This window comes from Eptatretus burgeri, chromosome 13 (genome assembly GCF_056783735.1).
Source record: "Eptatretus burgeri isolate ZD-2024b chromosome 13, Ebu_testis_v1, whole genome shotgun sequence".
Lineage (NCBI taxonomy): Eukaryota > Metazoa > Chordata > Myxini > Myxiniformes > Myxinidae > Eptatretus > Eptatretus burgeri.
Window position 1 is genome coordinate 12,348,808 of NC_140973.1, and position 26,865 is coordinate 12,375,672.

The 26,865-nt window shown below is 41.1% G+C and overlaps 1 long non-coding RNA gene across 1 annotated transcript in view; it reads left to right on the forward strand.

The window, feature by feature from the left end:
* LOC147013859 (uncharacterized) overlaps positions 1-17,820 on the forward strand; it is a 66,876-nt gene extending 49,056 nt beyond the window's left edge. The window contains exon 3 of the long non-coding RNA XR_015050531.1: positions 16,945-17,820. This is a non-coding gene — a long non-coding RNA (uncharacterized LOC147013859). The remainder of the gene's footprint in view (positions 1-16,944) is intronic.
* Positions 17,821-26,865: the final 9,045 nt, after the last annotated feature.

Sequence of the window (26,865 nt, forward strand, 5' to 3'; positions counted from 1 at the left end):
CCATTGTATTAACTGAAATCGGCATTTTAAATACTGATAATAAGAGTAGAACAAATCTCAAAAAAGTTTTTTTTTTCGACTCCATCGACTACCCAATAAAATATTTAAAGAAAAGCATTTATTTGAACACATCTCCTTTAATGATGAAGAAAAGGAAAGTTTCCCTGTTGACATTTATAATTCAGTGAATGATATTTTCCAATAAATAAATGGATGCGAAAGAAAGAGCAAGAAGATTTAAGGTGCATCAAGAGTCGGTTTCAAAAGTTGTAAAACAACAGGAAGACATAAATAAGAAACGCAGACAGAAACTAACGGGTGAAGAAGCATTTGAAAGAAAACAAGAGAAATTTTTTAAACCACTTTTAAAAACTTCTCAAGAAAAAATTATAGATGCTTCCACAGTTCCCACAATAGAATATACTCCTAAAAAACTTCAAATGTTAAAAGATTTTGATCAAATGACGGAGAAAGAATTAGACTATTTAGGAGAATTAGAATATGAGGATGAAGGATTATTTCAACAACTGAAAGAGATTAATCAACCCCCTGATTATATTGTGAATGCTCTTCAAAACAATGAATATTCAGTGGATTCAAAAACCAAAGCAGGACTCATTCCAACAGAACAACTAGCAATATTTCATCTTGTTCAAGAAAAGGTATTGATATTTAATGATGAATTAAAGTTCTTGAGTTCTGCTCAATCTCCTGTTAAACTAACTCTGAGATTAATGTTTCTTCTCACAAAAGATGGAAAACAAGGTTCAACTGTGAGGAATGAATCAAAGTATTTTCATAAACCATTGGATATAAAAATAAGGATTATATAGTACATATTGATTTGCTGGACTCTTTTAATTATAGGGTTACTCTATCTGGTAAAAGTAGGAAGAATGAGAAGGAGAAACACATTATTCAGGTTTTAAGTCAGCTTGGTTCAGGTGTTAGTTTTCTTCCAAATGACCCATCACAATTAGTTAATAGACTTATTGCTGTTAGGCAGTAAGAAGGCTGGAAATAACAATTGTTTTAATGAAGCATCAGTCATTTTAGACCAGTTGATGAACATGAAAATAATTAATAAATGTCAATACAAAGACATTTTATCCCATATTAAATAAGATGAGAAGCACAAGCCTTCGTTTTAATTTCACAACAAGCGACCACACATCTTCATTGCCATACCCACTACAACTTGACGCAACAAAAGAATATGAGGCATCTTTATTGTCCATGGAAACTTATAATACCTTATTTAATATCACCGAGAAAAATGACAAGTTCAGTTATAATCCAGGAAGTGGATACAAAACGATAACAGTTTCACCCGGAGCAGATGAGATTTCTCAAATATCTTCCGAATTTGCTCGTCTTATGAAAGAACAGGGGGATGAACCAAAAAATACTGTTATAGATATTCAAAAACATACTTCAAAATCAACGATTAAACTTAAAAATAACTACAAGGTTGATTTCACAATTGATATAATTCATTTCGAGAGTTATTGGGTTTCTCCTCAAAAAAGATTGAAACTAATGGGACGTTTTACAGTGATAATGTCATTCAAATATCCTCAGGAATAAATTCGGTATTAATTCACTGTGATTTGATTGATGGCGCTTATAATGATGGAATAAGAACAAATACAATATTTTCATTCAGCGCATACTCAACCCCAATTGGTTATAAATTCAATATGGAACCCAAAAATTTGGTTTATCTTCCTGTCAGAAAAAAACATATACAGAGTAAATTTTAGGATAACCGACCAAGATAATCGCATGATTTCTTTGAACTAGTGCGGGCCCGTAGGTGCGTGCCAGTAGGTCTGTGCTCATACGTGCAGCTTCGTTCCTTCACTCTCGTAAACGACGACTGGATTGGGGAATTATTTCAATAAGATCGGACCAACCGTATCATAAATAGCCATAACTTGGGAAACACCTGGGAAACATACTCAGCTCCCCAGCATCAATTGTGATGTCATATCAAATGAAGAAGAAGAAGAATTGTGATGCCCCCTCTCTCTCGCTCCCCCCTCTCTTGCTCCCTCCTCTCTCCCCCTCTCTTGCCCCCCTCTCTCCCCCCTAGTCTCGCCCCTCCTCTCTCCCCCTCCTCTCGCACACCTCTCTCTCGTCCCTCTCTCTCGCTCCCACTCTCACCCCCTCTCCCGTCCCCTCTCTCTCACCCCTCCTCTCTCCCCCTCTCTTGAATTGTGATGCCCCTCTCTTTCTCCCCTCTCTCCCTCCCCTCTCTCGCCCCTATCTCGCCCCTCTCTCCCCTCTCTCCCCCATCTCTCCCCCTCCTCTCTCCCCCCTCTTCTCTCGCCCCTCTCTCTGTAAATATATTCACAAATGTCTACCAAGCACAACAATAAATTCAAACCTTGGGAAAACCAGCTTTCAAACCCTTGGGAAACAGCTGTTTCCCTTGGGAAAATTCAAAGCTTTGGATTAATTAATAATTTGAACAATTAATTCGAACCTTGGGAAAAAACAACTTTCAAACCTTGGGAAACACTTGGGAAACAGCTGAAATGGATGAAGAACGATATGAAACCTTGAAAAGGCACATCCGCGGGTCCCCGGCAATATTCCTGGCAAGTTTCAATCCGATCGGACCGGTGGTCGTCCGGTTATTAATAATTTGGGAAAAATTGGCATGATAAGGTGAGAAGGTGGAACGACACCTTCAGCTGCCATATATACACCTTTTCAACACTGAAAAGGCAGTAAAATGGCCGTAACTTGGGAACCGCTCGTCCGATCGATATCAAACCTCGAAAAGGCACATCCATGGGTCCCAGGCAATATTCCTGGCAAGCTTCAATCAGATCGGACCGTCGATCGTGCAAAAAAAATAAATAAATAAATAAATAAACATTAATTGTGACGTCATTCGTGACGTCATAGCACCGTGTCTTGTCATTGGTCGACAGATAAATGGCCGTAACTTTGGAACCACTTGTCCGATCGATATCAAACCTCGAAAAGGCACATCCGCGGGTCCCCGGCAATATTCCTGGCAAGTTTCAATGAAATCGGACTGGCGGTCGTCGAGAAACGGCGGTCGCAGACAGACAGACAGACAGACAGACACACAGAGATTACTGGAATTATAGATATATGGAGAAATTATATCCATCAGAATTCACCGACGTGAAGTTTTCCAAAAAAAGAAATACAATGGTTATTGTGAGGAAACACGATTTGGGAAAATATAAAATAATTACAGGGGATGGGATGTTCCTTTCCTCATACTACAAGGGTGAAGGTATGTATCTTGGTAGAGGATACTATAAACCGAAGGGGGTGTCGGACATCAATTCAGAAAAAAAGGAGATGGGATAATTGATTCTCTAATGGGTATAGGTTCAACTATTCTTAAACATGAAGACCTAATTGGTTCAACTGCTTCTACAGTGGGAAATGTAGCGGGTGCTATAAAGAGTACAAAAGATGCCCAAAAGGAATCCCATAAATTGCAAACAACAAAAGAAATTAAGAAAGGCAAAACTCAGTTGTCTCCCCAAGAATGACAGAAAATAATTCAAATACTTGGCTCAGGGTTTCAAAAGTTTTAACATCTTTTTTCATAAATAAATACAAGTATGGAAGCAATTGATGGTATCTATGATTTGGATGATACCGTTGTCATCTCAAACTCTACTAAAAAGGAAAACTACTTCAAGATAAATGCAATAACTGGAACAGACTGGAATGCAAATGGAACAAAAAGTGTTGAAATAAATAATCAACAAACTTATTTGAATCTATCCGAAAGTTTCTTGTTGTGTAAATTTACATTCACTAAGGCTGCGAATAACACAAACGCTACACTCGTAAATGATTCTTCTGGAAAATGTTTGATCGTGTTCGTTTGTACATTGGAACACAAGAAGTTGAAGTGGTTGATTATGTCTCTGCTACATCTGAAATGATGAAAGTTACACTATATTCATTTAGTGATAGAATGGGAAAGGGAGCTGTCGAAGGTTTTATTCCTGATATGGCAATGGGAACAAACACAGACCCTGAATATAATCAACGGAAAGAAATGTATAATGATGATACAAAAACAGGTAATAGTTTTACTGTGGCAGTTCCCTCTTAAAGGTATATTTGGATTTTGTGATCATGATAAAGTTCTGTATGGTCTTAAAATTAGATTTCAACTGCAAAGGAATAATGAAAATAGATTGCTTTTTGGTGTGGCTAATGCTTTTGAAGAAATTATCAGAATAAATTTCTAATTGAAGAAATTAGTTGGTATATTAGTGAATATACTCCGAATCTTAACACAGAAGAGATGTTGAATGGAAGACTTAACTCAAAGAAACCACTCAGTGTATCATACCTTAAAAGAAGATGCCAACACGTTAAACTGAACCAAACCACTTACACGTGGAATTTGGGTGTTCTGGAAGGAAAGCCACGATATCTGTAGCTCATTTTTTAAAAACCAGATGGTGATACTGCTACTGATAAGAATAATGCTTAGGCGAAACAACTTCGCGTTTCTCTAGATGGAACATTTTATCCATGAGATAGATTGGAAATTAATTGGGGAAAAAATGATTATGCTGAAGCATACAAGTCTTACCAAAAGGTGGGTGAAAGCAATGGAAATAAAGAACCCATTTTGGATATGACAGTATTTAAAAGTCTGTATACTACCTATGCGATTAACCTGAGTGCTCAAAAGGAAACTATAAAGTCTAATCGAGTGGATACTTCCCTATACATTGAAAGAGGAGAGAGTGAAGAAGTTGATACATATTGTTTGCTTTTGGAAGAAACAGAATTACAGATTAATACAGATAATGGTGTTATGATTAGTCTCACATAAGTTTTTTTTATACAAATACATGAGTAGTGAAGTGCCAACTGGGGTATTATATGTTAATCAAATCAATCTTCATAAACTATCATCTTGTATTCAAAATCAAAACCCTTTTATGATTAACGTTAATACAATTCAGAGAAAAGGAGCAGTAAGAATTGATGTTTTGCTCACAAGAGAACAGGTTAAAATCTTGAATGACACTGGCTCACTTAAAATTAAAATGTCAAAACCAATGTTGAAGAAATATTCAATAAGAGAGACGAGTGGAGGATTTCTCCCATTTCTAATTCCTTTATTTGCTGGTTTAAGTGCGGTTGGAGCATTGACGGGTGCTATTTCAACAGCGGTGAAAACTGCCAACGAAAGAAAGGCTCAACTCCGGGCTCAAAAACAATTGGAAAGACATAACAAAGAGTTGGAGAAACAAATTAGTGGAAGTGGTGTAATTGTAGATTTTGCTGAAAAACTTGAAAGTCTGCCTGATAAAGCAAGATTGTTAGTTGGAGATATGCTTTCTTCTATCGCACAAGTAGGTGTAAAATTAACGAAAAGGGGTAATGGATTATATCTTTCTAATAAATAAATGAGCATTGATGAGTGGTTTAAAGAGTTTGGAAAGAATACAACATCAAATTTAGAACTTATCAAATATTGTAAGAAATTAAAAATTGATTCGATTTTGGTGAAGATCCGAATCCAGATCCGACTATGTGAATTTTTTTAAAGTGATTCTTCACCATTGAGAGATCGGGCTCAAAAACGATATATAGCATGATGTTTCAAAAACGTATTGGGCCAGATATGTTCTTGTGGATCAGGCATAACACGGCGGTGGTATGCGCTACCGAGTGCCCTTCTTGTTCATTCTGTGAAAGTCTGCCTTAAATTTAATTTGAATAGCCGAGGCCGTATTTGTTTCTCATAAGTGGATACCAACGTGTTGTTTGTTCTTCCTCTCCTTCCTCTCTGATGCATTTTCTTATTGTGCCACATCACTTTACAAATCAAACCCAGTATTTTTCATTTATTCCACTGTGGTTTGTTGGTGGCAAACGCACCTCCGGCATTGTAAATTCTTGTTTGGGAATATATTATTGAAAAAAAAATTCAGTGAAAAAATATATTATTGTGGAAATGGCTCCTCGGGGTTAATGAATGCTTAATATAGAACAGATATTTCCTTTACATGAGTGTTTCAGGATAAGTGCAACGTAATTAAATGTGATTTCAGATGTGTCCCTAATATGTATGGTTGGAGACATCAAACCCACCCCATTGTGTGTGTGTGTCTAAAGATACTCATCCCTGTGAGTATATGTTTAATGTTTTTATATCCTCTGTTTCTGTCTTAGATGTGTCCATTTCACATTTCGCTTGGACTCAAGACACTATCTTAGTGGGAAAAACATCGTCCGTGCTGGAGGACTGTGACACCAGGGGCAAAGAGTTTACCCCAACTACCGGCCAGACAAAGGAACAATGGTGGATGAGAAGGGAGGGGCCTAAATCGTCACCAATGACGTCGGTGATCGATCTTACAAAGGGCCTGAAAGATCAGGGCAGAGAATGCTTGGAAAACGATGCCAGAAGCTGCGTTCATTCTGAGCTCCCCATAGCAGAAGCCATGCCCCCACCCAACCGATGTCATGTCAACTCTGCTGGGTTGTGTCCCTCTCTCTCATCGTCGACATGGGACATTCCCCTCCACAAGGCAACAAGATCTCTTCTTGTCTTGTGATTTCCTCATGTCTCTCTGTCCTGTCACATGAATGAAAGCCCATCAGGTGAGATGATTAAGGTTCCTGTTCGTCCCTTGTTAGTTACTGATACTGAGAGTGCTGTGAGATGTGGTGATACCATCTCCGACTTATTCCCAGTTTTTGCTGGAGTTTGTCAGGGGTGTGTACTGCCCCCCACAATTTTCAGCACTTGTGTGGACTGGATTCTGTGGAGGATGTTGCACAGATCAAGCTGTGGTGAATCGTGTGGGAATGTCATTTCCTGACATTCCTGGGTCAAACTAGGATTTCCTGGGTCAAAAATAAGATCCAGGCTTTCAATGACATCTTGTATGCTGCTATCCTGTCTGTACCTGTTTGTGGTGAGGATGTTGAGGTCGTGGAGAGATTCACTTAACTTGGCAGTGATATTCATGTCTCTGCTGGCTGTGAGCCAGAGGTCAACAGATATCTGGGTCGGGTCTGGGGAGTCATGAATTCACTGGATCATTGGGTGTGACACTGTCAGTACCTGTACAGGAGGACAAAAGTCTGAGTCTTCAGATCTTGGTGCTACCATTGTTGCTCTATGGATGTGAGACTTAGACTCTGACCAGGAATCTGAGATGGAAACCAGATTCCTTCGGTACCAGGTTTCTTCGGAATATCCTTGGCTATCGCTGGTCGGACTTTGTGTCCAACGAACAGTTTCTGAGAGAGACACAAATGAGATTTGTTACCTGCATTGTCCATGAGCATCAGCTGTGGCTGTATGACCATGTGGCTCGTTTTCCTGACGCTGATCCTGCTAACCAGATTCTCTCAGAAAGGGAGACTCTTGAGTGGAGGAGGCCAATTTGCCGACCACGTGCCTCATGGTTGCAGCAGTTTGATCAGCATCTCAATGAGATGGGGATGGGCCAGGAATCTGCCTGGGGGATGGCCAGACAGAGGCCCTTGGAGTACCGGCGGAAAGTGGACGTAGCGACGCGCTGTTCCGGCGCATGCTCCCATACCTGACCTGACCTTGGTTCATTGCCACGTGTGTATATCAGTCGTGGGTTCGGGAGATTGTTATTGTGTGGGCATTTATTGATTACTCTGCGTGTTCCTCTTTAAAATAAACCTGACTTGGTCTCTGGGTGAATTGTATTTGTCCTTGTGGCTTCATCTGGTGACTTTATAAATCCTGTTAAAGGCATTTTGAATGGGGGAAAGATCGCTTCACATGACCATAAGGATTGCTCGGTCTGATTTGATCGGTCACGTGGTCGTCTATCAGTGCAGATGTTGGGTGGCTCAGGGGTTCCAACGGGTATGGTAGCAGAGCTAAAAGGCCATGATCCAACTCAGAGCTGTGGACGCACCTGAGCTCTGCGGCCATTTTGACACAACTCAATGGATTCATACCAGGCAACCAAAACGGTCTGGCGATTGTAACAATATAATATATTATGGATTTATAAATACCCAACCCTATTCTTTGTCAGCACGTTTTTGATGATTGTAAGTTTGTTGATAGTGTGTTTGTACAATTTCCTCCATGAACCTTAGATCACTGTTAAGAAATGTCAGGGGTCAGAGGGCAAACTCATCAGTGGATGGGGAAAAAGGAAGAATATAATGCATTGAATCAGTTACACGAAGTATAAGATGTCAACAATGAGCAAAGCATTTGAGATGAGGTGTCAGATTAGCGAATTAGGTTTTCTTCTGGATTCCCCAACTTGCGAAATGAGAAAAAATATTTTCATGAAGAGGCGGTTGGTTTGACTTTACAAACACTATTTGTATTTGCCGAAGCATAACACGCAAAATATGCAGTTACTTCTAAATGAATCAACAAATTCCAAGTTTGTTTGTGGACAAACACCGTAAAAACGGGCTTTTAGAGGTCGGAACTCAGAGGGAAGGACAAAATACGAACGGCGTAATCTTTGAAATGCAAATGGCCCAATTGTATGAAATCTGGAGCATTGGCTTAAAAAAAAATTCTGGGTGAGAATTCAAGCGTTAGTGGTACACCTGTGGGTTTGACTTTGGGCAGTTTCTTAGCAAAGGTTCTAATATAAGCAGATAACAAAGTGGTTTCAATGGAATGCGCGTGTGTAAAAGTAGAGTAATTAAGGGAATGTGAACAGAGTTCGTTTAAAGAAATAAAGAACAACTCAAACCTCCCTGAGGCTCTTTTACACACTTTCATAGCAGTGAGCGAAGGGCAGGTTGGCACAGTTTACAGGTTAATCAGGGCATTCCATCCTGGGAGGTACTCATGCAGTTGGAAATTACATTCCACAACCTGTGGCGGTTTAGGATAGCTGCGAGCGAGGGTGAGTTTCAGAAGATTGCACAGCAAATGCCTCCAGTGTAGAACCAACACAAACAAGGGAGGTGTTGCCAACAATTTACTCTTTTGCAACAGCAACTAACAAGAAGCTCAAATTATATGGCTTTTTTCTGTTTTCTGTTCACAGAGTCCTTCCCTTTGTTCTGTTTGGATGACCCAGTGTTAATAGCAACTTTAATGTTCTTTTTTTTCAAACTTTCTGCAAACTTTTCACCAATATTTTAACCAGACTCAGTGATGTAATGGATGGAGCATCTCCTCTGAGTCTGTGAGGTCAGTCGTTCGAACCCTGGCTGAGTCATACCAAAGACTTTTAAAATGGTATGTGCTGCTTCATTCATTGATGCTCAACATTTAAAAAGGATTAAGCAAGGACAAACAACCATAAGTTGGCAACCATTTCACAGGCTTGATGGGCCCAATAGTTTCTTCCTGCATTGAAGTTCTTTTTTTTAAAGGAAACTCATTTAATACCACTTGCTCTTTTTTATCAACATTATTCAACTTTTGATGCACCATTACACACTACTGCTACCTCCGCCACCGAAGGTGGGTGGACGTTATGTTTTCACACCTGTTTGTTTTTCTGTCTGTGAGCAAGATATCTCAAAAATTGATGGATGTATTTGGACAAAACTTGGACAGATTGGGTTTGTGACAAGGACAAATTTATTCGATTTTGCTGAAGATCTGGATCCGGATGCAACAATTTAATTTTTATTTTGTAAGCGATTCTTCACCATTGAGGAGATAGAGCCAAAAACAATACCCAAATCCATTGGGACCATACTCTGTACAGAGCATTGGTGCAACCTAAGCAGTCTCCTGAGCTATTGAGCACAACCCGAGATGGGTCACCACTCCAATGCAGGACACTTGAATGGCTCAATCATCTCAGCAAGCTGGTACTCATTTTGCCAACCTTGGAACGATGACAGGCTGAGTCAACCACACTTGGTATTGATTCAACGGAAAGCAGGATTTGAACTCAGGACAATAGAATCCAAAGCCCACCACCAAAACCATTAAGCCAACACCAGGCATGAAAACGATATATAGCATGATATCTCAAAAAGTTGTGGACGGATTTGGACGAAACCTGGTGGACAGGTTGGGTGTGTGACAAGGACGAATTGTTTATATTTGGTGAAGATCTCAATCTGGATCCGGATACGAAATGTTTAAATGTTTTTAGTGATTCTTCATAACATGTAGGACCAAAAACGATGTGCAGTAATTCCCTCGATTTACGTTTGAGATGCGTTCCTGAAAACCTGAGTGCAAATCGAAAACGTTTTTCCCGTTGGCATAATGTTAAAAACTGAGGATGGGTTCCTGGGCACTAATTATTGTCGTTGTCCCCAAATACATTGAGCCCTTGCTCGATGTGGTTGAAAGCCTCAGACAGTAGTTTTGTTGTAAGCTCTTTTGGGGGAGGTGTCGGATTCTCAGCATCTTGCACTTACTATCTTGCCCTTTGTTGCTCGAACAGCATTAAATCCTCACGAGCCAAATCTTCTCCACGAGACTCCAGAAGTTCAACTATATCATGTTGGTCCACTTCATCAAACCCAGCTTCCCTTGCCAGCCCCGCAATCTGCATTTTGAAATTGGGCACGTTTGATAAATCCTTGGAAGCTATGGACACATTCAGGCCACATGTTCTTCCAAACCCCATTCATTGTTACAAGTGTTATTTCATCACATGAAGCACCGATGTTGTTGACACACTTCTTGAGATTATAACCCCTCCAGAACTCCTGAAATGTGGGCTTGTCCTCACCGTCTGTCTCTGAGATGAGTTGTCTCATCTCATGGTGTGCAGCAGGTGATAAGCCTTAAATGCAGTGATAATGCCTTGATCCATGGGCTGCAACAATGGCATGGTGTTTGGCAGCAAAACACGACACGAACGTTGTCAGCCATGTCAACGATGTTCAAAGGATGACCAGGGGCATTATCAAGGATGAGAAAAGCTTTGTATGTCATCCCTTGGAAGGATGTTAAACTGGGTGTCCCATCTGCCAGCATTAAGTGGTGGACATTAAAGGTCCTTCATGAAGAGAAGTTGAGTTATCGCCGACACCCTGAGCAAATTACAAATTCCTGCCATAACTATTGCTGCCAATGCAATGACAAACTACCTCGTATAGCCGTAGCTAATAAACTGCTTTGGCAGAACTTAATTTATATTTTTAGCTCACCTGGAACATCGACACCCCCTTTTGAAATTTTCACCTTTCGTTGCCTTATAGCCTGGAGTTCAATTGCATTCAATCAGACTTTTTCCACCTTTACTTACACATTGCAACCCACAACTTCCAAGTGAAAAACAAATTCTCCAAATTTCAAACAATTAATTAAAAATACAAAACTAGAATATCTTGGTTGGATAAGTGTCCACCCCCCTAAGTTAATACGAGATGGAAGCACCTGTGACAGCAATTATGACTGTGAGTCTGTTGGGATAGGTCTCTACCAACTTTGCACACATTGATTGGGCAATATTTGCCCATTTTTCTGTACAAAACTGTTCAAGCTCAGTCAAGTTGCATGGGGAGCATTGATGAACAGCAATCTTCAAGTCATGCTTCAGATTTTCTATTGGATTTAGGTCGGGGTTCTGACTGGGCCACTCAAGGACATTTATCTTTTTGTTCCTTATCCACTCCAGTGTAGCTTCGACTGTGCTTCAGATCGTTGTCCTGCAAAAGTTGAACTTCTGTACCAGTTTCAGCTTTCTTGCAGAGAGTAGCAGGTTTTCCTCTTTGGATTGTTCTGTATTTTGCTCACTCCATTTTTCCCTTCTATCCTGGCAGGTGTCCCAATCCCTTGTGATGAAAAACATCCCGAGAACATGGTGTTGCCTCCATCATGCTTCACAGTAGCGATGGTGTTCTTTGGGTGATGCACTGTGTTGGGTTTGCACGAAACGTCACATTTTGCATTTAGGCCAAAACGTTCCATCTTGGTTTCATCAAACCACAAAACATGGCTTCAGAATCTCTCAAGTGTTTTTTTGCAAACCTCAAATGGGACTCAAGGTTGACTTATTGACTAATGGCTTCCTTCTTGCCATCCTACCGTACAGGCCAGACTTGTGGAGTGCTTGGGATATTGTTGTTATATGCACACAGTGAACAGTCTTTGTCATAAAGGTATGTAGCTCTTTCAAAGTTGCCATTGGCCTCTTGCTGGCCTCTCTGATCAGTCTCCTGATTGTTTGGTCCAGTTTGGAGGGACAACTTGATCTAGGCAGGGTCTTGGTGGTACCATATGCCTTCCGCTTCTTAATGATTGTCTTGACTGTGCTCCAAGGGATATTCAGGACCTTTGAAATATTTTTATACTCACCCCCTGATTCTGTACCTTTCCACTTTATCCTGGAGGACTTTTGAAAGCTTCTTGGTGCTCATGGTGGAATCTTTGCTGTGAAATGCACTACCTAGCAGAGGAAACCTACAGGAACAACTGATTTAATTCTGAAAGAATCAGAATCACTACACTTTAACACAGGTGGAGGCCAATTAACTTGGTGTGTGATTTTGAACGTGACTGGTTACACCTGAGTTAATTTACAATTGTTATTATAAATAAGGGGGGTGGACACTTATCCAACTAAGATATTCTAGTTTTGTATTTTTAATTCATTGTTTGAAATTTGGAGAATTTGTTTTTCACTTGGAAGATGTGGGTTACAATGTGTAAATAAAGGTGGGAAAAGTCTAATTTAATGCAATTTCATTCGAGGCGAGAAGGCAACAAAACGTGAAAAATTTTAAAGGGCGTCTATACTTTCTATCGTGTGTGTGTGTGTGTGTGTGTGTGTGTGTGTGCGTGCGTGCGTGCGTGCGTGCGTGCGCGCGCATCCATCCATCAGGACCATACTCTGTGCAGAGTGTTGGTGATGCCAAAGCAGACTCCTTGGCTATTGGACACAATCGGGACAGGTCGCCACTCTGACACAGGATACCAGCAAGCTGGCACTCATAGGAATGACACACAGAGTCAACCTCACCTGGTATTAATTCAACAGCCATCTGGGATTTGAACTCAGGATCATAGGATCCCAAGCCCACCACCCTAACCATTAAGCCAACACCGGGTATTATATATATATATATATATATATATATATATATATATATATATATATATATATATATATATATATATATATATATATATATATATATATATATATATATATATATATATATATATATATATATATATTGTTATGGTTGTGGAATTTCACAGAACACCATAAAGGTATCCCAGAGATCAGTTAGGTCAATAAGTCTGTGTTCAGATAGATTTCCCCACCGATGTTTAAAGGAAATTATTCGTGTAACCGGACTGTGAATCTTCAGTTAGCCGTTTTTCTTTTGCTATCTTTATTTTGGACCAACCGCCTCTCAACCACCACAACCACCACCAACCGCATCTCAACCACCATAACCACCACCAACCACATTTCAACAACCACAGCCACCTTCTCCACAACCGCCTTCACAACAACCACCATAACCACAACCGCCACAACCACCACCGTGTTTCCACCTAGGTACACGGTTGCGAGAAACCTGGCATTCGTAGAGGGAGAACGGACGACTGCCTCACCCCCTCCCCCCAACGAATAACCCTGCGAGAGGAACAAAAAGCAAGGAAAGCTATGAAAAAAGGCAAAAGAAAGGCCCCGATCCAGGAGAAAAAACGTCCTTCTTCTGGAAGTTTCTCGCGCGTGCTGGATGAAGGGGCGGGAGGCGAGGGCAGGCGGAGCTCGAGAGATAAAGAGGAGGCGCAGGCTCTAGTGTGTGTGTGTGTGTGTGTGTGTGTGTGTGTGTGTGTGTGAGTGTGTGTGTGTGTGTGTGTGTGTGTGTGTGTGTGTGTGTGTGTGTGTGTGTGTGTGTGTGTGTGTGTGTGTGCGTGCGCGCGCGCATACGCTGAAGCTTTTGTCTCTCTCTGGGCTCTGCATTGCACGCGCTCGGGGATCGCGCTCTCTGGATCGCGCGCTCTCTGGATCGCGCGCTCTCTGGATCGCGCGCGCTCTGGCTCTCTGGCTCTCTGGCGGCGAGCTCCCTGGGTCGGTCATGACGAGAGCGGGGAAAACGAGATTGAAGGCGTCGAGACGCTAGCGCTCTCTGGGTCGGTCGTGACAAGGTTGGATCGAGGAGGACGGAGCCCGAGAATCCACCTCACGGTCACGATTTTCTTTCCTTTTCTTTCTGGGTTTTTGTATGAGAGTCTGTGGCGCCGTGTCCGTTAAGTAAACCTGGTTAAGTGTACGATAATAACTATAGACAAACGGTTGTAGTTCTCTTTCTGCTCGTGTCCTGTTCCCTTACCCCCATTGCTTACATATGTGCTTGTACATTGCATTGCTTTTGTTTTCCTCGCCTGATTGCATAGATGACTGCATGACCGCATATGTGTCGTGTGTGTAATAAATGTCCATGTGTGAATGTCGACCTGTTCATTGCATCCTTTCCCTGAATTGAGCTGCCATATTGCATTCGGGATATAGTTGGTTCTTAATTACTGATAAGAGAATCGGGTCCAACGGGGCTTCACGATAATACCTCGCTCGGTTATCACAAAACGGAGCGAGCTGCTTAGCGGCTCGTTTCCAAGAAGGCCCCGTTGAGGTACAGTCTCTCGGTAGTCTGCCCGCGCGATTAATTGGGTAAATCGACCATTCGGCGATCGGACCCTGTAGCGCGGGTAGAGTATTGACAAGGCTGTGGTGTGATTAAAGATACACCCGTAGCTGGATTTCGGCGTTGATCCGAAAGCTGCGACTAGGTTTGTCCGTTCGGTGGGCGAGAGCGGCCGCCATTGGCGAGAAGTGGCCGCCTGCATGCCAACGGGAAACTGTAACAATATATTGTACAAAACTACATATATATATATATATATATATATATATATATATATATATATATATATATATATATATATATATATATATATATATATATATACACACATGTGGGAGGTTGGGGGATGGGGGAGAGAGAGACAGAGACAGAGACAGAGATTAATGGATATTGGATGGAAAAAAATCCTGGACTGGAGTGTAGGATTTTGGATCAGGATCATGAAAGAAATGCCATCAAAAAACAAAACGAAGACATAAAAAAAGCCCACAACAACAGTCATTGTACCCTCATGCCCATAATAGTTTGCATCATAAACATCAACATGCTCCGGTTCTTTTGTCTGGTCCTCGAGCCAGAAAATCAAAAGTTTTTCCATCTCAGCACTCACTCAACTTATTTTATTGGTAATTACCCTCAACTTCATCGGAGCAGATCCTTTCAGTGTTTTCAGAATTCTCACTTGTGCTCGAATGTCCTCCCTATCGTCGACTGGTTAAGTAAAAGGATAGCGAACGTCCAATTTTCGAAGGTGTTTCTCCTCTCAGACCATTTTATAATGTCTAATTTAATTTCCAATGTAAGGGTCTTGCATTTCTTCGATGCACGAGCATCACTTCATCGTATTAAGGGTCCCTTATGCTTCTCTGACATTTTGAGGGTCATGAAAACGTGAGCAGAGAGGTTGCAGCACAGTTTATTTCTGGAAAGAAGCTGGTTTTTCTGGAAAAAAAAAATACAAAAATTAAAATTCGCCCACAAGAAAAAGTGTTAACACACAAATGATGAAGTATAAATCTGAAAGTGTCCATACTTTGTCATTGGTGTTATGTCCAAAAAAATGTAAATAGAATGAATGTAAATCAAGGACTCCCTGCATAGCAGGATATTTCAAAAAGTTGTGAACGAGTTATGGCAAAACTTGGTGGTTGAGTTGGTTTGATTACAAGAATAAGCCGATTAGATTTAGGTTCAGGTCAGCAGATCTGGCCTATCAGAGGGAAACAAAACGTCAACTGTTTAGCCTGGTGGAGGTATGCTTTCTTCCGAGTGCCGTTCTAGTTATTCTTATTTCGTTGTTCAATTTGAACGACATAACGCTTAATCGCTCTGGTCAAACAGAAATGGACTCCAATACACAAGTCTCCATCAACCCATTGTCTAAAGTCCCTTAGTGGTAAGGGTGTCTGGCTTGGGATCTTAGGGTCTTGAGTTTGAATCCCGTTGGCTGCTGAATTAACACCAGGTAGGGTTGACTCAGCCTGTCATCCTTCTGAGGTCGGTGAAATGAGTACCAGTGTAATGGTAGAGGGGCACAGCCGCGCTTCCAAGAAATGATAGCTACCCGGCAGCCAAGCTGCCATACGCAAGAACAGAACAGAACAGTCTGAAGTGCATTTGCTCAAAACAATAAATTAATTGTAAATTATATATTCCACATAAAACTTATATCACCAACCACTGGTGATAGTAGACAACTGGCATGGTTCAAGCAACGGCTGTGCTTGGCCGTTCAGTGTGGAAACGCCATTTAGTATCTTGACTTCAGCACGGTAAAAAAAGTTCTGGTTACCAACATTTATTTCTTCACTTTTTTATACTTTAATGTAAATATTTTTAATTTTGTGGTTTCTGTAAATGCATTTTTAACTTCTAATTTGAATTTTTAAAATTGCAGGCTCTTTTAAATTTTTAACTTGGGGTGTTCATTTAATGCTTTTTCTTCTTCCTCTTTGAAAATTATTATTATTATTATTATTATTATTTATTATTATTTTGAACCAGCCTCAGTGGTGTTATGGTAAGAATGACTGCCCAGAGTCTGTATGGTCAGTGGCTTGAACCCTGGCCTGAGTAGTACCAAAGACTTTTATAAATGGGATGTGCTGCTTCCTTGCTTGACACTGAGCATCTAAAAGGATATATCATGGATGAACAACCATAGGTTGGTAGTACTAGCACAGGCTTTGATGAGCCTAATGGTCTTCTCCTGAGTGGAGGTTCCTTGTCAGGTAACTCATGTTATTATTATTATTATTATTATTATTATTAATTATTATCATCATCATCATTAAATAGTATAAGTAATATGTTCATGTGAATGGCTCCTTTCACCGCTTACTTATTGTGTACCGGCATGATTATTTTGAGGTTGCTTGGAATTGCTGGTTCCTGCCGGCTGGGCAAGGCGCGTGAGAAGATGTGACGACGGCCTGTCCCAGAACCGCTCTCAAGAATCACTTTGGCTCTGAGCGCTCCCCAGAGGCACCGAAGCAGCCGATTAATCCAGCAATTTACGCCGCCTGGGGTCGCGGCTTTGCGCGTCAGGGCGTGGTGGCACATGGTAATTTTGTTGTACCATCAATTGTTGAGTTATCAGCGTTCAAAACATGGGCCACAAGTGGCCTGGACGTCTGATGATTCACAGGCCTTGAAAGGGAAACACTGCTGGTGATAAGCTCTGAGGCTAGAAAACAAACAAAAATGTCTGTCTCTTTAGCTTTTGTATCCTCTCTGTCTTTATTTATATTGTTTCACTCTATACATAAAACATTTGCAACTATTTTACCAATATTGCCACTTTGCTGCCAGAAGTTATGTACACTAATAATGAGCATTTTTCCTTTTTATCTGTCTCTCACATATCGAATATTTTTTTTTATGCTTTCTGTCCGCCTTGATTCCCTCCCCCAACCCCAAACCCACATTCATATCCTTTTAGTTTTAGTAAAACATATGTCAACTGTTGGTGAAACAACCATTTTATTTGCATTGTTGCTGTTTTATTGTTTTATTATGATATGACCACAAGGTTTTTCATGATGTATGTCGGCTGAACACAGTTTTGTCATATTGGCGAGGTTGTCAATCTGGAATCCATGCCCGTGGATGGTTGTTAATTTGTGCTTCTCTAATGCCATGTGACTGTTCCACACAGCTCTTGATTAAAGGGTTTGTCTGACTAGACCGGCTTGTTCAGATACTTCTTTCCATTGATGGCATGTCTTCTGCTTCTTCAGTCGTTTGTTCACAAAACTGGTCCATCCTACTGTCATGCAACAGACAACTTTTGTTTTTTCCCCTGAATTTGAATAACTTGATATATATATATATATATATATATATATATATATATATATATATATATATATATATATATATATATATATATATATATATATATATACATGTTTGCTTTCCTTTGTTTCCTGGTTCTTATGCAACGTATTTTTACTTCGGATGGAGATTGTTTTCACCCCTGTCTATCTGTCTGTCTGTTTGTGAACAGGATATCTCAAAAAGTTGATGACGCCGCATTCAGACGAAATTTGTTGGAGAGCTTGGGAATGTGACACAGACGATATGATTCGATTTTGGTGAAGGTCCGATAAATTTTTAATTGGTTTTTCACCATCGAGAGATGGGAACTCAAACGATGCATAGGAGGATATCTCATAAAAGTTGTGCACTAATTCGGATGAAATTTGGTGGGCAGCTTGGGTGTCTGACACGGAAAGATTTATTTAATTTTGGTGAAGATCCGAGAATCTTTTTAAAAGTGATTCTTCAAAATTGAGGGATAGTGCTAAAACGATATTTAAGCATGATAGCTGAAAAAGTTATGGACGGGTTTTGATGAAACTTGGTGGATGAGTTGGTTAATTGAATTACTCACCCATATCCTTCACTCCTCCCTCCCTCCCCTCCATCATCCCCTTCAAGGCTTTTCTGGTCATCCAGATACGGAGATGCATTCATAATTGTATGAACAGAAATATCATGCATTCACTTCTTTTTTAAGGGCTGCAAGAAGAACTTGTCGTACAACGAGATCATTACACAATGAACAAGTTAACAACGTAGAAGGGTTGTCAAACTGTGCCCTGTGGGGCTGTGATAATGGATTAAGTTTTCTGGGCCTATTTATAGGAGGAACTTAGGACTGGGTTGCTGTTTTAACTGTATCATGTTCTTTGCCATCATTCTTGGCAGTGTGGTGTGTGTGTGTGTGTGTGTGTGTGTGTGTGTGTGTGTGTGTGTGTGTGTGTGTGTGTGTGTGTGTGTGTGTGTGTGTGTGTGTGTGTGTGTGTGTGTGTGTGTGTGTGTCAGAATGGCCTAGAGGTATGCACACTCTCCTCGAAGCTGTCTAGCCTGGGTTTGAATCCTGGCCCAGCTATAAACTGTCATCCAGGTGTTTCACAGGCGGGGTGATTCATCAATGTGTGTGCTGTCTCTTGGATAGACATTAAACGGCCGTCCCATCTGTTAGCATTAGTTGGTGGAAGTTAAAGATCCCATGGTGTCCTTCGTGAAGAAGAGGTGAGCTATTGCCAGCACCTTGAACAAACTACAAATTCCTACCCTGACTAATGCTGGAAAGGCAATTGCAAACCAAGCAGTGTAACCTTTGGCAACACTGATGCTCTGTTACAGAGTATGGCACATCAGAATCAAAATGCTGTGCTAGTATTGTGATTTTATACTATGATCAAGTCCATCAGATATTTTCAGCTGTGGATCTCTTTCCAGAAATAAGTTTCAAGATAAAAGTTTTTTTTTTTTTGCTCATGACCTTTTTTCCTCTTCCAGCAGCACTCCAGTTGGTTGCTGCTGCTGCAACAACAACTGTCGGTGGTTCAATCTGAACAGCTACTTCAGTGATACTGAACTAAGTTTCACAATATGGCCTTTGACAAGAATTTCATCTACGACCATCTACAGAGTGGCCTGAAAGTCACTTTACCCCTCCCCAGTAAAGCATTCCTTTCTAAACTCTTTTAATATACTAGTACGTGCCCGTAAAAAAAAAATAATAATAATAATAATAACAATAAAAATAATAATAATAAATAAATAAACCACACAGGCCGATTCTTCGCTCTCACGTGCCCATACGTTCGATATTATTCGCAGTTATGATTATTCGCAATTTATTTATAATACCCAATTATTCAATTAGCGCCAACGTATTTTACCTTTTCGCAATGTCGTGGCAAGGAAAAACAAAAAGAGAAGAGAGAGAAAAATTTTACTTCCTGGTTCGGAGCATACCAGCACTCTGATGTTCCCGAAATTTATACACCGTCTAATATGAAAACGATCATAACTTGGGCCATTGTGTTTATCTATAAATGCGCATAAGAAATCGAGAAATTATTAGAATACACGAAGTCATCACTCTCCGGAAGCCCGTACATTGTAACCCGTAATGGGGAACGTGGCTGTGCTTCCCTTCCCCATCGGCCACGCCCACGCAACAACGTGTCTTCCCATTGGTTTGGTAAATAAATGGCCATAACTTGGGAACCACTTGTCCGATTAATATCAAACCTTGAAAAGGCACATCCTCAGGTCCCCAGCAATATACCTGGCAAGTTTCAATTATATCGGACCAGTGGTTGTCGAGAAACAGCGGTCACACACACACACACACACACACACACACACACACACACACACACACACACACACAGATTGCTGGAATTATAGATAGGTTTTATTGAGTGATTCACCACCACATCAGTGAAGATGCGAGAAATTTTGCATGGGTAAAGCGACTTCCAGGCCACCCTGCACAAGGAAATACTGCACACACATACAGAACGTAGGAAATGGCAATCTCAGCAATATTGCGTCTCCTTCCCAACACTATGGCACGTGCGGTACCACCACAACGTCAACACCACAAACACATCCTGCTGGTGAATTAAACGAATAATTTTCGGCTTAACGATAGAATGCAAGTACACCGAGCATTTAAGTATTTTACACTGCATGCGGTAAGGGCTTAGTAATAGCACACACCTGTAAATGAGAGGAGGAGGTGGGTTTGAATGGGACAGGGGGACACATGGACAGGGAATGCCACTGCGTGCCAGCTCCCATACTCCAGCATGCAGATACCTGCACCCCAACACTTGAAAACCAAAGCCAGCACCAACACACCCTGACATGATAACACACTCCAGCTCCTGTACTTGTACTTGTACATTCTCACTACATTTCGGTATTTATCAAATATTTCATTATTTTTGAACTGAATGTACATATATATATATATATATATATATATATATATATATATATATATATATATCTCTCTCTCTCTCTCTCTCTCTCTCTCTCTCTCTCTCTCTCTCTCTCTCTCTCTCTCTCTCTCTCTCTCTCTCTCTCTCTCTCTCTCTCTCTCTCTCTCTCTCTCTCCTAAATATATGTGGCCCAAGAAATAAAATAAAAAACTGAGCAATACATTGCTCCACAAGCCTGCCCTTGTTCCGTGTGGATAACTGACTGCACCTCTAAAAATTTGCCTCAATTAAACAATATTTAGGGGTCCTTAAAAAAATTTGATTTTTGTTTTTCGTGTAAGCACCCTTCTTTGTGTTATTCAGAACAAATAATAACAGAACAAGCCAAATCATGAAATAAGTACATTTAATCCAGAACTGGAAACATCAAAACCAGTGTGACCACTCCTCATTTTCATAAATGCCAAGGTGAGCCAATGAAAAAAGCCAAGAATTCACAAGGTTTCGGAAAAGCGATGATCATAGAAAACCTACACACCAAGAAAACCTAAAGAAAACTAAGACGCCAAAAGGTGAACAACGAATAGCCAAGATCTTGTGAAAAAAGCCAAGGAGTGGTCACACTGGTCAAAACCAAAAGCTGATATTGTAGAAAACAAACAAAACCACGTCGTCCGTGTGAATCACAACTGAACTTTCCATATGGAATTCATCTCAAGCCATTAAATTCCAACATTTTAAGCAACATCTAAATATTCTCTGATTCACTCAAAATTTGGCATGAATGTTTCCTGTGTCTAATGGAATGAGGGCAGCCATGTGTGGCATGAATTCTGTAAATTTAATTTTTCACCATATACACATGGACCACTCTACATATACATATACATACACATACATATAATATAGATATATGTTGTTTTTTTTGTAAATGAATTATTCGTTCATGTGGAATTTTTTTGTATTCAAGGGAAAAAGGTGCTTCCAACTAAAAAGCGACTAGATCTGCAAGCAACTGCAGATCCGGTCTCGGGCTCCGTTTCACCTGCTTCCCAATGGGCTTCAGCCAGAAGAAGCGTGCTACGAAGCGGGTGAAATGGCACCGCAGACCGGATCTGCTGTTGCTTGTTTATCACTCGATTAGCAGAGCAGATCCAGTTATAGTTCAGTACTTTTTGGCCGAATGCATCTTTATTCCTTTAAAGAGGTATAATCCCAACTACCCCAATCTTACACCGTATATTCTGATTCTGATGTGTCAAACACTGTTGCAGAGCGTCGGTGCTGCTGAAGAATTTTATTGGCAAGGTTTACACGACATGGTTTGCCTTTGTCTTTGCAGCAGTAGTTACAGCAGCAATTTGTCATTTGTTCATGGCATCGGCGATGGCTCACTCGCTCTTCACGAAGGACACCGTAGGAACTTCAATGTCCACCAACTAATGCTGGCACACTGGATGCCCAGTTTAACGTCGATCCGAGGGGACGGCGCACATATAGACGAATGACCCTAACTGTGAAACACCAGGATGACAGTGTATAGCTCGTCGAGACAGCTTCGAGACGAATGTGGGTACCTCCAGGGAGTTTAGGCCATCAACGCCAGCCCAATACAGCATCAGACGAGTCTTGATGGCCGTGCAGTTTGATCAATCATTCGAATGAACATGAACCAATGCGGGAAGCAAAACGCTGCAGATTTGGTGCAATTGTAAAGGAATGCAAAGCTACCCACTCATTGCTGTTTATTTAACAAAGCTTCGATTCAGAGAGAACGCTTTGTACAGTTCTAACACACTCATGTGATCTGTCATCAACAGCATAAGAGGGTGGTTCAAATTCGAGCTGGATTATTTGTTTGCCACCAAACTTGTGGACAAACTTGACAGGCAATCACTCACCAGACTCTGCAGACAATTACCTGGAAATTTAAACAAGATTACTGCTTCTTCTTTGTTTTTTGTTTTTTTTCCCCCAAGAAATTCCAAAATAATTTGCTATTCCACCCTGCTCGTTATTTGACACCATCTTGATTTTCATCACCACCTTCAAAGCATAGTAAACACCTGGTTATTGGTTTAAAGTTACCATCAACATAATGACAAATTTCTTTTAAAACTCTTCTTTTTTTTGTTTAAACTTCATATAGAACATGCATTAGTGTGTCTTTTATGAATCAATATCGCAAACAAGTTTGAACCCACACTCGTTTCATCCATACATTTCATTGTGAAATGATTTCTGCCCAAAATAATGTTCTCATCCTTGAACTTCAGTGCGACAGCATGAAATCCTTGATGTATTTCAAGATGTTTATAACATCATTGTGTTTGGGCTGCCAAGATAGCCAAGATAACCGATTCATCAATGCGTGTGCCGTCCCTCGGATCGACGTTAAACCGACGTCCCGTCTGCCGGCATTCGTTGGTGGATGTTGAAGATCTCACAGTGCCCTTCTCGATGAGTCGGCGAGCTATCGCTGGCACCCTGAACAATTTACAAATTCCTGCCTTAACCGGCAGAAGGCATTGCATTTACGGCACAGCTGCACCCACAGCCAATCATGCTACCCCGCAGCTTGTGCAGCACATGGACGATGATGAAGAACAGGCAGGTCGAGGCATCAATGTGTGTGCCATCTCTCGGATAGGCGTTAAATGGGAGTTCCATCTGCCATAAATTAGTTGGTGGACGTTAAATATCCCACGGTATCCATCGGGAAGATTAGGTGAGCCGTCGTCGGCACTCTGAACAAATTACAAATTCCTGCTCTGACATACAGGGGGGCACTGCATCAGTGACACAGCCACAAATTATCATCAGATTTCGGTTTGCCAGGCACGTGTATCAGAGAAATGTCGATGCAATGTCAAGGTGGGTATTACCTTATCCAATAATTAGATCATTCTCTGATATTCAACAATGGGTCCTTATGATTATAATTCTCATTTTTTCAGGATCAGTAGTAGTAGTAGTAGTAGTAGTAGTAGTAGTAGTAGTAGTAGTAGTAGTAGTAGTAGTAGTAGTAGTAGTAGTAGTACGACTACTATTACGTGAACATTTCCAATTATTCCCACCTTCTCGTGTGGTCTGCCAGGGAACGTTTTTGGCTGAAATATTTCACGAACTGGCTGGCATTTGTCAGGTGCCAGGAAGATGTAATCTGTTCATGATGCCGATGATAGCTCGCCTACGCTTAACAAAAGACTGCGTGGGATTTTAATCCCTACCAACGACCTGCCAGACAGGTCATCCAGCTTAACGTCGTTCTGATTCTTCTTTCCTCTGATCTTGTAGACAACTATAATTGAAGACCGAGTTATGAAAGCCATTTGATCGCAGCATCACTGGCCCTGTGTAGTTCTGCAAAGGACTAGCTGAACGTCCTCTGTACGCAATCCTGTACGACATGTAGGATTGTCTGATCTTGATGGCCACAGGTACACACTGGGCTCTCAGTTTGCTTCCACTTTTGCATATGATGAGTTGTCCTTGCATGTATGGTTCGCAGTCCGTTAAGACCACTCCACTGGCATCTCTGTCGGTCAAAGCCTCGGGGGTTCCTTCGTGGGATCTTGAATTCGCTGGCCATTTCGAACTGATGCCTTTTTGGGGCGGAAGATGACAACCTTCCCATCGTCCACCATGTTACTTGCTTTTTACCCAAGTCATGTCATCAAATCGATCAAGTAGACTATTTATATAACTTTTCTAGTATGCTGATGATTCGATCCAAGCCTCTCTGATGTTCTGATGGAGGACACATGCGTTGATGCGTAACACCATGGTGGACCGTTCATAGTTGGGTTGAGACTCAAACACAAGCTAGACAGTTCAGAAGTGAGTGCACATACCTTTAAACTATCCTGCCAGTGCCAAAACACCACGCTCACCTTTATCATTCAGATAAGGTAGCTACATATATCTCTTTTAATGACATTATATCCCTAATGCTTACTATACCCTGACTTGAGCGTTATGATTTTGAGGCGGTAGGCACTGTATCGAACCAGATTTTGACAATTATAACTGCAATTCTTCAAACATGGTGGTGATTTACGTTAAAAAAAAAAAAAACATTTCAACAAAGCTGGCTTCAGAGAAGGAGTTGTGAAATAAGAAAATACAAGGAAACTTGCCTAATAGTGCTTGTGTCATACCTTAATCCGCATAACAACACAACCGTTCCACACATTGCCACAAGTCACTCCACCCAGAATATGTGACAGGTCTTGTAAGGCACAACAGATTGATAGCATGGAGGGCCGTTTGCCTGAAAGGGCCGATATGCCAAATGTTTCTTATTATTATTATTAGTATCTGAGATTATGGCCGTTAATCTTCATTTCTGGTCTAAGCATATGTAAGAATGCTGGTGGTTAAAAAATAAATAAATAAATAAATTAAAAAAACCAAACAAAGGGACTTCTTTCTTTCAATGACCCAAGTTCTTCCAACTTTTTTTGTGGGGTTGGCCAGGGGAGGTTTTGGGCCAAAGTGTTTCTTGAACCGGCTGGTCAGGTCTGGCTTTCGACTTCGTAGTTCGGCGAAGAATTTAGAATTTGTTCATGGTGCCGGCGATAGATCAGCCACTCTTGACGAAGGACACCGTGCGGTCTTTATAACGTCCACCAACTAATGTCGGAGGACGGGTCGCTCCGTTTAACGTCCATCCGAGTGATGGCACACACATTGATGATTCACCTTGCCGATGAAACATGAAACACCAGCATGGCAGTCTATAGCTGGTCAGGATTCAAACCCAGGCTGGACAGCTTAGAGGAGAGTGTGCGTACTTCTTGGCTATCCTTGCAGCTTTTACAAACAAGGGAACCTTGGTTTTTAATTAAAAAACAGAGCACTGGCCTCGCAAACCTTAACGATTGTCAAGATTTTGGACAGCAGATGTGAGCAAATAAATAATGATGTAGCAGCAAAAATACAAGCCGAGGCACAAAGCATGCAGCAATTAAATTCTTCTCCTGAAAAACTATTTTATGGAAGAACCTGGTAATGTGAGCCCTTGGGGACTGTGGGCCCTAATAAATTCCTGGTCAAAGAAAAATGTACATTAGAGTTTATGTTTGGGCACTTTCCTGATATTTATTTGTGCTTCCAGTGCAAGCATGTGACCATGATTTACAGCACGTTGACAGACTACTCTGTCTAGCCAATCAGTTGCCAGTGGAAATGAGGAAAGTCTTGAAGAAGAATTATATTCCGTTCTGCCATAAAAAGACAAGGACATCTCGAAAGAAAACCACCCATGAGTGTACTTTGGTCTTCCATGTTTGTAATTAACAACAGCCAACACAACCGCGAAGGTCCGCTCCGCTGGATACCTTCCGCTGCTACCACCTTGACAGGGTTTCCTGTCCCCTTCCAGGCCCAGATGCCTTCTTGGCCCCGACAGGTTATCGGTATCCTTGCTTGGACTCCTGATTCCCCAGTGGGAGTATCGTCACTGGCGTTGTACGAGAGTGCTGCTGATGCAGTGCCCCCTGGCTATCTCTGCGTGTTAGAAGATAAATATTTGGAAATGAACCTTAAAGATCCCATGACGCTGTCATTTAACGAAGAGGAGGTGAATTATCAGCAGAACTTTGAAAATGTTCCTTCTCGAATCAATAGGGGGCACTGCATCGACTGTATTTTGTACCTTCCAGAAGTGATGCAACCAGCAAGCTGAACTCATCATATGACCCACGGCCAAACTTGTGCACAATAGGACGACACTAAATATGTCAAAACAAATGGCTTTTAACTCTGGATTTTGTTGGGAATCTGTTGGAAAAATTTTGTTTTTCGATCCTCGTGGAGGATCTCCAAGTCTTACTCACGTTGTTGTTCTTCATCTTCTTCTTGTGGACTTTTTTGTTTCACAGCCCGCAGTTTTCATCGGATCTTCGTGAAACTTGCCATTTATATGCAGAAAGCCCACGCGCAGACAGTAACCATCTCCGATTTTGGAGAAAAAAAGTTGACGTCATAATATCGCCGTTAATGGAAATATCCGATACCATTATCTTCGAAACTAGGCAAG